Here is an 11,608-nt window from a genome sequence, read left to right on the forward strand (position 1 = left end):
GTAAGACCTGAGTTCAACCCCCAGTATAGGAAGAAAAAAAATAGTAAAGAAAAAGAAAAAAGACCTACAACTTGATAAACACAAAATTTTTGTTCTAAAGATTTTTATAAAAATATATGAGTGTGCCTGTGTGAGTTTGTGTGTACCACATGCATGCAGGTACCCAAGGAAAGCAGAAGAGGGCACTAGATGCCCTGGAACTGGAGTTACAGATGACTGTTAGCTGTCATGTAGGTACTGGAAACCAAACTGTGTCCTCTGCAAGAACAACCAGGGCTCTTAACAGCTGAGCCATCTTTCAAGCCCCAAGACCTGAGTCTTTGAATCTGGAGTGGGAAACATGCTCCTGGTGACAAAGCTGAAAGACACAGTGTCTTGTATCCTCATGAATATTCAAACCACACTCACAGCCCTTCAGAGTGGCAAACCACAATGCCAATGCTTGGGACCTCATCCTTCCACTGGGCAATGAAGAATGGGTTACATACTTTCCTCCAGCAGTGCTTTACTCTCCCTTGTGCCTGGCTTGCTTTGCTGTGGGGGCACCACACAAGGCACAAAGGACAAAGTTCTAGTCTTCATGGAGCCTTCCATTCCAGTGAAGAGAACTGTCTTAAGCACACAGCTTGGCCTTTCCTTTATTCAGTTGTAGCCCCTGGCTCTTTTTAAGTTAATGTCATACCAAATGCTGAGCTTATTTTTTCCACATAGAAATGGGACATGCAGGCAGAACCCTGTCAGGACCAAGACACAGATTGGACTTACCTCTTTCCTTCTGCTCTGTAGAATCAGCCCCTCCTGTGGGACAGTCACTAAGATGCAAACACCACAGGAACAGCAGATGATACACAGTAGGTAATCAATAAATTTTCATTAGGTGAATGAATAGGTTCAGATTGTGCTCAAAGCTCTGACATCAAATGCTGTCCAAAGGCCATCTGCATGAGACTTGTATTCTCTGCCATAGACACTACCCAGTACACCTTCCAGGTCATAGCACATGTGCTTTTATTTTTAATCTTTTATTTGGTCATAATTATAGATTGATAGGAGGTTGAAAGGAAACTATCATTAAGAACCATGCATTCTCCCCCTGTAGACAGTGAAGCATCAAAACTAAGAAATGGACATAGGTACAAGGCAATGCCACCATTACCCAGGCTTCTGTCCTGTGACTGGCAGAGCACATGTATGTGCAGCTCGATGCAATTTTATCACATAGTACCTGTGCATAATCTCCATCAAGGTGCCCGCCCCATCCTGTGAAACTCTCTGCTGCCTGTCCTTTAGAGTCAAATGTCCCTTTCCCCCATCCCTAGCCCCAGATAGCATCAAATCTGTTCTTGTGTTCTCTCTCTAACACTACAAAAAATGCAGGGCTGTAGATAATGTTCAGCAATTAAGAGTACTTACTGCTCTTGCCAAGGGCCTAGGTTCAGTTCCCAGAATTCACATGGCAGCTAACAACTGTCTCTAACTCCTGTTCCAGGGGATCTGACACCCTCTTCAGGCCTCCATGGGCATTGCGAACACATGGTGCACTTACATGCAGGCAAACACTCATATACATGAAATAAAAAATAAGATCTTTTTAAAGATGAAATCACACAGCAGGAAACATTTTGGGATGGCTGTTTTTCCTCCTTGACCATCATCTAGGTTGTTGCATATATCAGTCGTCTATTCCTAGTCATTACCGGGTAGTATTCCATGAAATAGACCTGCCACAGTTCTTTAATTCACATTTGGGGTTAATTCAAGTAGGTGCTGCCTAACTGCCCCTGTAAAATGATCTCAGCATGGGAACTCTGGAGTATACAGTCAGTGCCTAATTGCTTCTTATTCTCATCTTTTGACAAAACCTGTCAGTCCAATGAGAAAAGTAGCCTGTGTTGTTTAAGACTCTTCTGGAGAACTCTACATAGCCAGAGACTCTTGGGCATAACAAAAACTCTAAGGAGGTGGCTTTGAACACCCCCCCCCATCCCATCTTCCCAACCCTTGAGGCCAGCCCTGTGACAGGTGAAGGACTGAAGATATCCATGGCTCTGGCCAAAGGACTTCAGTATTCACTAGCTCTCCAGGGGGCCGCTGAGTCTCCTTCCCATCTGGACAGGAGGTCTCTTTCCCTAGAGTGCTTGAATTTTCAGTGATCACATGACTTGCTTTGGCTGACAGTGCACCAAGCTGTGACAGGGTGCTAATTCTGAGCCTAGGACTTAAGTGTCCTGGAGTGTTCTCTCCTAACTGTTGCTGCCACACAAATGAACTTGGAGAATGAGACTCCCTAGCTGTCCAAGCTGAAGACATCCTAACCCAACCTGCAGCCAGCCTACTCTCAGCACATGGGAGACTGCGAGGCTTCTCTGAGGGCAGCCTCCACAGCCTCGACTGCCCACAGAGAAGTGAGGAACTAGCCAGGAACAGGAGGACTGTCCAGCCATCTGTAGACTGCAGGGTAATAATGCATGTGTGCTGGGAAGTCTGTTAGGTGTCAGTGGCTGACCCATCCTGCTGAGCAGGAGGAAACATCCATGAGGTGCCCAGGACAGATCTGAAGGACACTCTATAGACTGGGTTTCAGATAGAGTTCCAGACGAAATCCTTGGCTCCATCCCAGGCCCTAGCCGCCCACTCTGACTGGAGAGCGTGAACAACTTCTGTCAAAGACAGTTCCCATCCTGATGCCATGGTGGGTGAGAAACCCAAGGCTGGGTGGGAAATGGCCTCCTCCCCGGCCTCACCCTCTAAGCCTCAGTGTTTGCAGATAAAAATACCCTCCCCTCCTCGGCATTGTGGAAGCTGTCCAGGGTCAGCCACCCACATACTTCCCCGCATTTTTTTAAATTCTGGTTATAAAACTTGGCCCCAGAAATAGAACACAAGGGAATTTCATGGACATATTCTCTGGCGTAACTGCAGTATTCCTGAAAACTTTGAAGAAACTCACTTTCAGGCTTTGAACATTTCAAAGCCCTTCCCCCAGGTGTTAAACCTCTCGGAGGGCTCTCTCTCTCTCTCTCTCTCTCTCTCTCTCTCTCTCTCTCCTCTCTCTCTCTCCCCTCTTCCTCTCTCCCTCTCTCGCTCTTGCTCTCACTGTCACTCTCCAGACCTCATTTTTCTGTCCTCTCCTTTGGTTTCTGCTGATCATTTCTGGACCCCTCTGGCTTGCACAGCCCAGGCTCGGCATCATTGCCTGTTGTAGCTCCTGGCTGCTCTTCCATCTATCCCTACCCTTGCCCTTACTTGCTTCCCCCAGATGAAGGTGGCACAGCTTACCCTCCCTCCAATTTAGTTCTGCTCTGGAGACATGGCAGCCTCCACTTTACAGCCAACACAGCATGGACTCTGAAGCAGGGGACACTGAAAGGGAGACCAGGGCCTCCACACAAGAAGTCCTGGCTACATGGCATCACCTGCCAAATTTCCCAAAATAGTACTGGCTGAATATATAAACTATTCCATTCATTAAATTAGTAGAATGTTCTGGGCCCTAGACATATGTGTAATTATAATTATTTTATAGATGGAGAAATTGAGGCATGGAGAAGGGATGTGTCCAGCCTGGGGTCACACAGCTAACTGGGAAAGCAAGGATTTGAAGTCAGGTTCAGTGACAAAGACCAGAGCTCCCCAGGCCCACCCTGGATCCTGTTGTGAGTATCCTACTGACAATTTCCAGGCTCCCTTTTGTCCACTGGTCTTGGGTGGGATCTCCATGCCCATTACTTCCTTAATTTTCCAGAATAAAGCCAAGTTCTAAACTGGAAGCTGCCTCTTCCTGGCTGTGTGACCCTGGGCAGCTATCTCACTCTTGGAACTTCAGCTTCCTCATCTACAATCAGAGTGGAAGACTCCACAGGGACAGGAAAGGTGAGTGGACTCAGAACTAGCACACAGCAGGCCCGAAAGAGTCCTCTATAGGCTCTGTCCACAGCCTCTCTCTCTGAGGACCTGGGTGACTTTGTGCATCGTATACCTTGCTCCTATCCCTGTAAGTCACTTCCAATGTCTTTGGCACCTACGGACATGGCCTCCTCCCTGCAGGACCTGTCTGCTTTATAGTCAAGCCTGCCAGGGGTGCTTGTGTCACAGTATCTCTGAGGTCAGCCCTGTCTCTACATTCTCTGGACCATTCTCCAAAGTTGGTAGGATATTGGCACCTCTGGTATGCAGAGAATCCTGAATACTAGAGTGAGATGGAGAAACATATACTGGTTTGTTCAGTCAATCAATCAACCAATCGATCAATCAATCAATCAATCAATCAGTCATCAATGTCTTCATTCTTCTCATATGCCCTGGCCCTGAGCTAGTGTTTGAAGACTGCAAAAGGGAATAATCCCCAGCTATTCTTTCTATACCACTTCTTGCCCAGTGAGCACACAGTGGGCAGTTGCTGGGCACTGCTCCCCTTACAGTCACTCCCTGCACCCTCCCAGTTAGCACAGAGCCTTGACTGTTCAGAGTGCAGTCCTTTGGCAAAGGTGCAAACATCAGTCCTGGTCCATTTAAGCCCTGCTGACTCATTCTCTTGGCAGTGACTGGTTTAGGCATGGCCATATGACCCAGTTCCAGCCAATGAGACATAAGAGGAAATTAGCTCCCTGGTGTGGGAGAACTTCCTCTTGAAAAAAACAAAAACAAAAACTAGAGATACCCTCTGCCCTTTGTCCCTGGGACTCATCTGTAGGAAGGGCCTTCCTGGCAGGGTGGCTGAAGGGCTCAAAGGAGGCCATGTATGAGAGAGTTCTGTGATTACCCAAGTACCCGGGAAAAAGAATTGTCACCACACTCAGTATGCTTGCATTACTCACCTGAAGCAGAACCAGAAGTCCAGCTCCTGCCCTTCCTCCCAATTCTCCACCATCTATATCCCGACCCAGCTTCAACCTCTCTTCATCTCCCTTCCTTCAGGTCGTTTCTACAAATGGCTCCGAAAGTCAGATATCTCTATAAGATCATCCCGTGGCTCTCTTTTTCTCTTCTTTTGTCCCAGATACTTCTGTCCACTTCTGGGAAGACACCCTCAGGAGATGCCTGGACCTGCCTGGGGGTCGGGGGGGCTCAGGATGCCCATCACAGTGCTGTCTATGCTAGCAAATCCCTGGACACAATCTGAGTGCCCACCAGGAAGGGGTCCATTAAACAAATGGTGGCAGAGCTACTTCTGAAAAACAAGGAAGAGGTATGTCAATTGGTATCTGGGATGTCACAGCTCCATTAATGAGAGAAAGACAGAAAATACAATATTCATCTATGGACTTAGCAATAGAGAACTGTCTGGAAGGACAGTTGACAGACTGTTAACAGGAGCAGGCTTTGTTTTGTGGCATTTCCTCTGAGTTTTACTTTCTTCTTTATACTTTTTGAAAACCATTTGAATTTTACATAATCATTATGTAACATCTCTATAGCCAGGGGAGAAAAAAAAGCTACTTTTATTTTGAAAAGAGGAAAAAATACATATAGAATTGCAGCCAGGATCCACCTTCTTTGGGCACATTTCCCTTTAGTCATGTGAGACGGGATTTGGGGTTTGCTATACAACCCCCACATTCCCACTTCTGCCTGGAACTCTCTAGAGTGGTAAAGTCAGAAACAGTGAGAGAAGCAGAGGCCAAACATCTGGAGGTTAACTAAAGGGCCAGGAGAGGAGGGCTTGTACTGAGATGCCTGTAAGACTATGTAAGTGACCACCAGCAAAGACCAAGGACATGGCACAGCAGTCATCAAGATACAAGCAAAGTCACAGAGAAACAACACCTATTATGGCTTTGTGAGCACAGGAACTACACGTCAAAACTGTCTGTGCACATGGCACCATGACCTGACTTGCTTCCAGGCAGAACAACATAAAGACGGTAGAGCATGAAACAGGTACATGGGAACATCCACTTCCACCACTGCGCAGGGATACACTCACATGACCAACTTCACCTTGGCCAGGTCCATCTCCCTCCACAGCCATTTTCTCCAGCTGAGCCCAGACAAACACGGCCATTTGCCTAAGTTCCATTTTTTTTTTCTTTTCTTGTGCACGAGTGTGAATATGCGTGCACACAGAGGTCAGAGGTTGGCACCACAACCTCTATTTCTCTCCACCTTATTTTTTGAGATAGGGTCTCTCACTGAACTTGGATCATTGCCATTGCAATGGTGGCTAGACTGGCAAGCCAGTGAGCCCTGCTAGCTCTTGGGTTATAGATGTGGACCTCCATGCTGGCTTTTACATGAGTGCTGGGGATCCAAATGCAGGGCCTCATACTTGTGCAGCAAGCACTTTATCCACTGAGACATCTCCCCAGTCCTCTCAAGTCCCATTTTCGATTTTTGAATAAAGAAGCAGGTCAGTCCACCTTGCTAAAATCCTGCCTAGATGGTGTTCTGTAATATTTATAGCACCTGTGCTAGGGCCACAGGAAGGAGGGGCATATTCTCTCCTGCCACAGTTGTGCTCCCAAATCCAACTGGTCTCTCCTCACTTGGCCTGCCTTTCCTCTGCTTCTAGCTGCTTCCAGTTTCTTGGGCCACAGACTTCTCTGAGACTCTGAGGAAAGTTATGGGCCCCCTGTCCTTCCTCCCTTCAAAATACTCAGCCTCATGCAAGACTGTTTGCACAAGGTTCACAGAAGAACAAGAACACTCCTGTTCCTTAGTAACTCCCAAAGGACCCTTCCTGGTGGAAAGACTCCTCAGCAGCTCCTTCTGGCCTTTCCCCACCCCTTTCTATCTATTCCCTACATAAGTGGAGTCTTATCTGATTGGTCCTTAGGAAGGAGACTGGTGTGAAGGAGATTGGTATGATGGCTCAGCTAGCTGTCCTTTCTCCTCTTGGGAAGGAGTCTGTCTCAAACCTTGTCCTGAAGCCAGGTGGCCTCATCTCAAAGCTGTGACCACTAAGTCCACCGTTGTTATTAGGAAGCAATATTATACATATTGCTTCAACATATCGAAATCTACAGATGTCCAGAGTCCTCATGTAACACTGTGTAGTATTTGTACAGAACCTCAGCTCACCCTCCCATGTACTTCAGGGTTCTCTGTATGACTTGTGATACCTCCTGCTATGCAGATGCTATGCAAATGGTTGTCATATTGTGTTGTCTGGGGGATAACAACAAGGAGAAAAGCCTGTACAAGTTCAGTACAGACATATTTTTTTTTCTAGAATAGTCCTCATTTGTGATTAGTTAACCCATGGGCCTGGAGGATCCACTCTTTTTCCTTCTTTATTGAATGTCCCCAGAGTGAGACAGAAAGGTGGTTTTTATGGAGGTCACTCACATGCAGTCCCAACATCTGCTATTTCCTAGAACTTGGGGAGCCAGAGAGCCTTTCCCCCAGCATACTCTTGTCCCTACTCCTGTGGAAGGGTCTCGGCCATGCATGCTAAATGAGTCCATTTCCTCGTATGTTACTCCAGGATTGTAACAGCTGCTTTCTGGTTTCTGTATTTGATGTTTTGATGTTTTATGTATCTTCCTGCCTTGCTGAGCCTAGACAAGCAGTCCCCTCCCTGGGGGTGGTGAATTCCTAGAGACAGTGAGCCCCCACCCTCACCCCCCAGCGCAAACCAGCCAGTCCAGAGCTTGCATGCCCAGGCACCTTCATGGAACAGTTGTTCTGTCTGGGCTCCCGTCTTGGTCAGCTCAGGGCCTGGTGTCAGAGCACTTAGGGACAGCGTTTATACCCCAGCCTGTTGAAATAGTCTAAACTGACCAGTCCTAACCCAACCTTGCCTTCCCTGGGCGACCACAGCAGAGCTCAGGCTGCTGTTCCCTACTGACACGCTCTGCTTCCTGGCCTCCCATGCTTCCCCCAGTGTCTTGCCTGGCACAGTGGCTCCTTCCTCTTGGGACTTACTTTGAAACACAAACTCTATTTTCTGGAGCAGTTTCCTCCTCACCTGTTGGTCACCACACCTGAATACATTTCAAATAGGGACATCACCTGCTCCATAGTACCACTGGGATGATTTCACAGATACACATGGAATCTGCCCCACACAGTGGTGGGCAAGTGGCAGGGGCTTTCATTTATTTAGCTTATTTTTTTATTTTTCTGGTGCTGATGCTGGACCCCCAAGGCCTTGTACATGTTAAGCCAATGTTCTATGCTGAGCTGCACCTGCACCCCAATAAAACATTCCTTTCCTTTCTCTCCTCTCTTTCTCCTTCTTTCCACCACTTCCTAATCTCACTTCTCTCACCCCTCTCTTGCCTAGGATCAGTTACATAATTTGTGGGACCCAGTGCAAAGCAAAACTACAGGACCCCCTCCATTCAACGATGTATAGAAACTTCAATTAATAAGAACTGTAGGGCTAGCAAGAAGGCTCAGCAGGTGAAGGCACTTGCTGTACAAGCCTGATGACCTGAGTTTGATCCCCAGAATCCACATAAAGGAGGAAGAGATAACTGACTCCACAAAGCACATACCATGGCATGAGGCCTACTCCCCATCATGTACACACACTCAACAATAACAAATTTTTTTTAAAGAGATGTAGACCATTCAACCATGGGCCACCCTCTCAGCATGTCTCTCATATGCAAAAATCACTCTTTCTAGATACTATAAAGCTCAAATAATCTCACTTAGTTGGTGAGGGAGAGACGGGGCAAATCAGAATTCTCAAAGAGTCTAGGAAATAAGCTATTACTAAAATGCATTTTATTACTCACAGATTCAAATAGCAAAAGAGGTTAGCACGAAGAGTAGGGAAGTATGGGGGAGCAGTTAGAGGGGTTTGTATGGGATTTAACAAATGCGCAAGATTTAATTTATAATGATCATATTTCTTATTTGCAAAATATGCTGCTAAAAGCCCTGGGCTTTTTCTAGGTTAATATTTCTCTTCTTGGCAGTCAGTTTGCTTGGGGGAAGCCTCTTTGCTGCTACAGATGTGGGTCTCTTTCCTCTGCAGAGGTTCTGTGTCACCGACTGCCTGCCGTGACCTTGCAGGCAGGCCACAGTATAGATCGGCTGAAAGAAAAGCCCCGTTGGACAGAAATCCTGTACAACCGATTTTTTCTCTCTGTTCCCTACCTACAGCACAGTCAAACCTTTGCAAGTCCTTCTAGAATTTAGAATGTGTCACATGGTGCTGTGCCGTGCTAGGACTCAACCTCTGTTGGCTTCCCTTGTTGCAAATCTGTTGTTCTGGACCTGCTTTGGGGTGGTGTCCACAACAGTCTGCATTCCCCACAGCTTCAGCTTATCAGGCTGGGCCTGGAATGCCTCTCTTATACCTTTCCATGAACCTCCACAGTCTGTCAAGCTCTTAACTCATGCTTCAAGGTCCAGCTCCAAGGTCTCCTCCTCCAGGACGCTGCCTCAGATTGCTTCAGGCAGAAGTCCTTGAAGGCATCTTTGAGAGTGCTATCAGCACTTCAGAGTCTGGTGTTAAATGGTGGAAGGCATCTCAGCACCACTTCCACATATATGGCATATATGTGGTAATACTGACCTCACAGCCTTGTGAGGGATAAATCAGATGATCACCCAAAGTATTTAGCACAGAGCCCAGCAAAAGGCAAGTTCTCAGAAAATATTAACAGCTCTCCCCAGACACTGGCATTTGAATACCTCAGGCTTCAGGGCAGCTGGCATCCCACTGTACCTGGGCCATCCTGGTTTGTGCCTGTGGTCCTGCAGAATATAAGCAGTGACCTGGCTCACTGTCAAATGTCTCAGCTTAGATTAGAAGATACATACCCAGCCTGGATGGTTTGGACCAAGTCTATTTTATTTACCAGTTGTGTCCCTGGTTCACTAAGCAGTGTGTAGCATGTACTTAATAAAATCTTATCAAATGGATGAATGTGTCTCTAGGCCTAAGAGGTCCCTGGCACCCAGCAGGTAGGTACTGTGTTGCTGGTGGGTGATCTTAGGCACTTCCAAGTACCTTTTGACTTAGGCAGGAATCAAGGCTGGGCACATGAGTGAGTGAATGAGCCCAGTCACCATACCCCCAAACCATTGCTGCCAGTGCTGCTGAAGAGCAAGGAATGAGGAAAGAGAGGGTCAGATGGAAGGGGTGAGCCTGTGTTCTTCACACCAGAAGGGAGGGGGCCTCTGTTCCTGGGTTGCAACAGTGCCCTGACTTCATGTCCCAGTTGGGAATCGGTATTGATTTCCCTTGGAGGCTGCAGAAAACCACAGCCTTGTTGGCTGGTCAGTGGGTGCATTGGGCTCCTGAGGGTGCTGGGTCTTCATTTCCACTGAACGTGATGCACAGAGACACAGGTACAACGGGTCCTGTCCCTACCAGCCCAAGGTACCACAGGGGAGAACCCACCTCAACCTAGAGGCCAGAGTAGAAGGAGAGAACCAGGTTGGCAGCCTCTTTACCTTCCCTTCCAGGCACAGAAAAACCGTGCATGCTACTAGCCAAGGTTGCTTTGTTGTTGTTGATGATGGTTTGGGTTTTGCCACAGACCCTGTACTAAGTGTAGTGATGGGAGCTTTAAAAACATTAGCTCGTTCAGCTGTCAAAAGAGTCCAAATGAGGTAGCTTATTCTTATTTTACATATAAGGAAACTGAGGCAGAGAGAAGAGGTGATTTGTTAGAGTACCAGGGCTAGTAAGAGACAGGGTTCCAGGTACCCTTTACTCATAGGAACCAAACTAGTCTTCTCCATCCATGCTAAACCCTCATGAGAGAGCCAATCTCTCCATCTTCTCTAGGCTGTGTGACCTTGAGGCTGGCTCCCCTCTCTGGGTCTCATGTCTCTTTTCCAAGGGTAATGACCTAGGAGGCTGTGTCTCTAGAGCAGGGACACTCCTTACTGCCAAATTACCCCTTCCACAAAAGGCCAGGGGCCGAGGGGTGGGGGTGACCAGGTCCTGGGTGAACTCAGGTGTCCATGAACATACTGGTTCACTGTGAGGGCCTAAGGACTCTACCAAGGCGGCTTATGAAAGCTAGGGCAAAAAACAAAAAATTCCAAGCAGGCCTGGGGCTTCTGAGCTCTGAGGCTCTCTTGTCACCAGGTGGGGGACCCACACAAGCTTGGGGAAGGGCTGTGGGCAGATGGAGGGGCCCAGAAAAGGTGAGGCCCAGCCGGGCTGAGGGCCCTCCCACACCTCAGCTCTTCGGAACTGGAAAACACTTTGGGGAGGCAAGAAGCCCCGAGCCCTGGTCCATGTCTGCAGTTCTGGACACATCCCCAGCCTGCGAGCACCTGGGCCGGGAGACCGCAAAGCCCCCAGTACTGAGGAGAAGCGGGGTGGAGGAATCAGAGCCAGCCTGGAAGGAGACTCTTCGGGGTCCTGGTGCCGTGGATGCCCCCTAGCTCCGGGGCTGTTCAGAGCCGGAAAGTTTGAGCGCGAGCACCAGGCGCACCCCCTCCCCGTACCGCGCCCGCCTCCCGGTGCCCGCTCAAGGTCACTGCTGACAAGGCGGCCGCCTGCAAACAGAGGGGCCCCGCCGGCCTCCGGCTGCGGCTCTGATCTCAGGGTACCTGGGACGAGCGCCCGCGGAAGGGGAGCCCGCTGGGCAGCTGCAGAGCCTATGCATCTGGGCGGGGAGGAGGCCCAGAGCCCGGCCCGGCCGCCCTCCTCACCTGCGCCGGCTCCGGAGCGATGCCGCCGCCGCTCGCC

The 11,608-nt window shown here is 48.6% G+C and overlaps 1 protein-coding gene across 2 annotated transcripts in view; it reads right to left on the minus strand.

Annotated features, from left to right (window-relative positions):
• The window catches only part of Atp2b2 (ATPase plasma membrane Ca2+ transporting 2), a 361,587-nt gene extending 349,998 nt beyond the window's left edge, over positions 1-11,589 (minus strand). The window contains exon 1 of one of the 2 annotated variants that reach the window (XM_008854882.2): positions 11,572-11,589. The gene's annotated coding sequence lies outside the window, so the exon portion shown is untranslated. The remainder of the gene's footprint in view (positions 1-11,571) is intronic. The other variant, XM_008854881.3, reaches the window with a different exon arrangement.
• Positions 11,590-11,608: the final 19 nt, after the last annotated feature.

This window comes from Nannospalax galili, unplaced genomic scaffold (assembly GCF_000622305.1).
Source record: "Nannospalax galili isolate Female #2095 unplaced genomic scaffold, S.galili_v1.0 scaffold406, whole genome shotgun sequence".
Classification (NCBI taxonomy): domain Eukaryota; kingdom Metazoa; phylum Chordata; class Mammalia; order Rodentia; family Spalacidae; genus Nannospalax; species Nannospalax galili.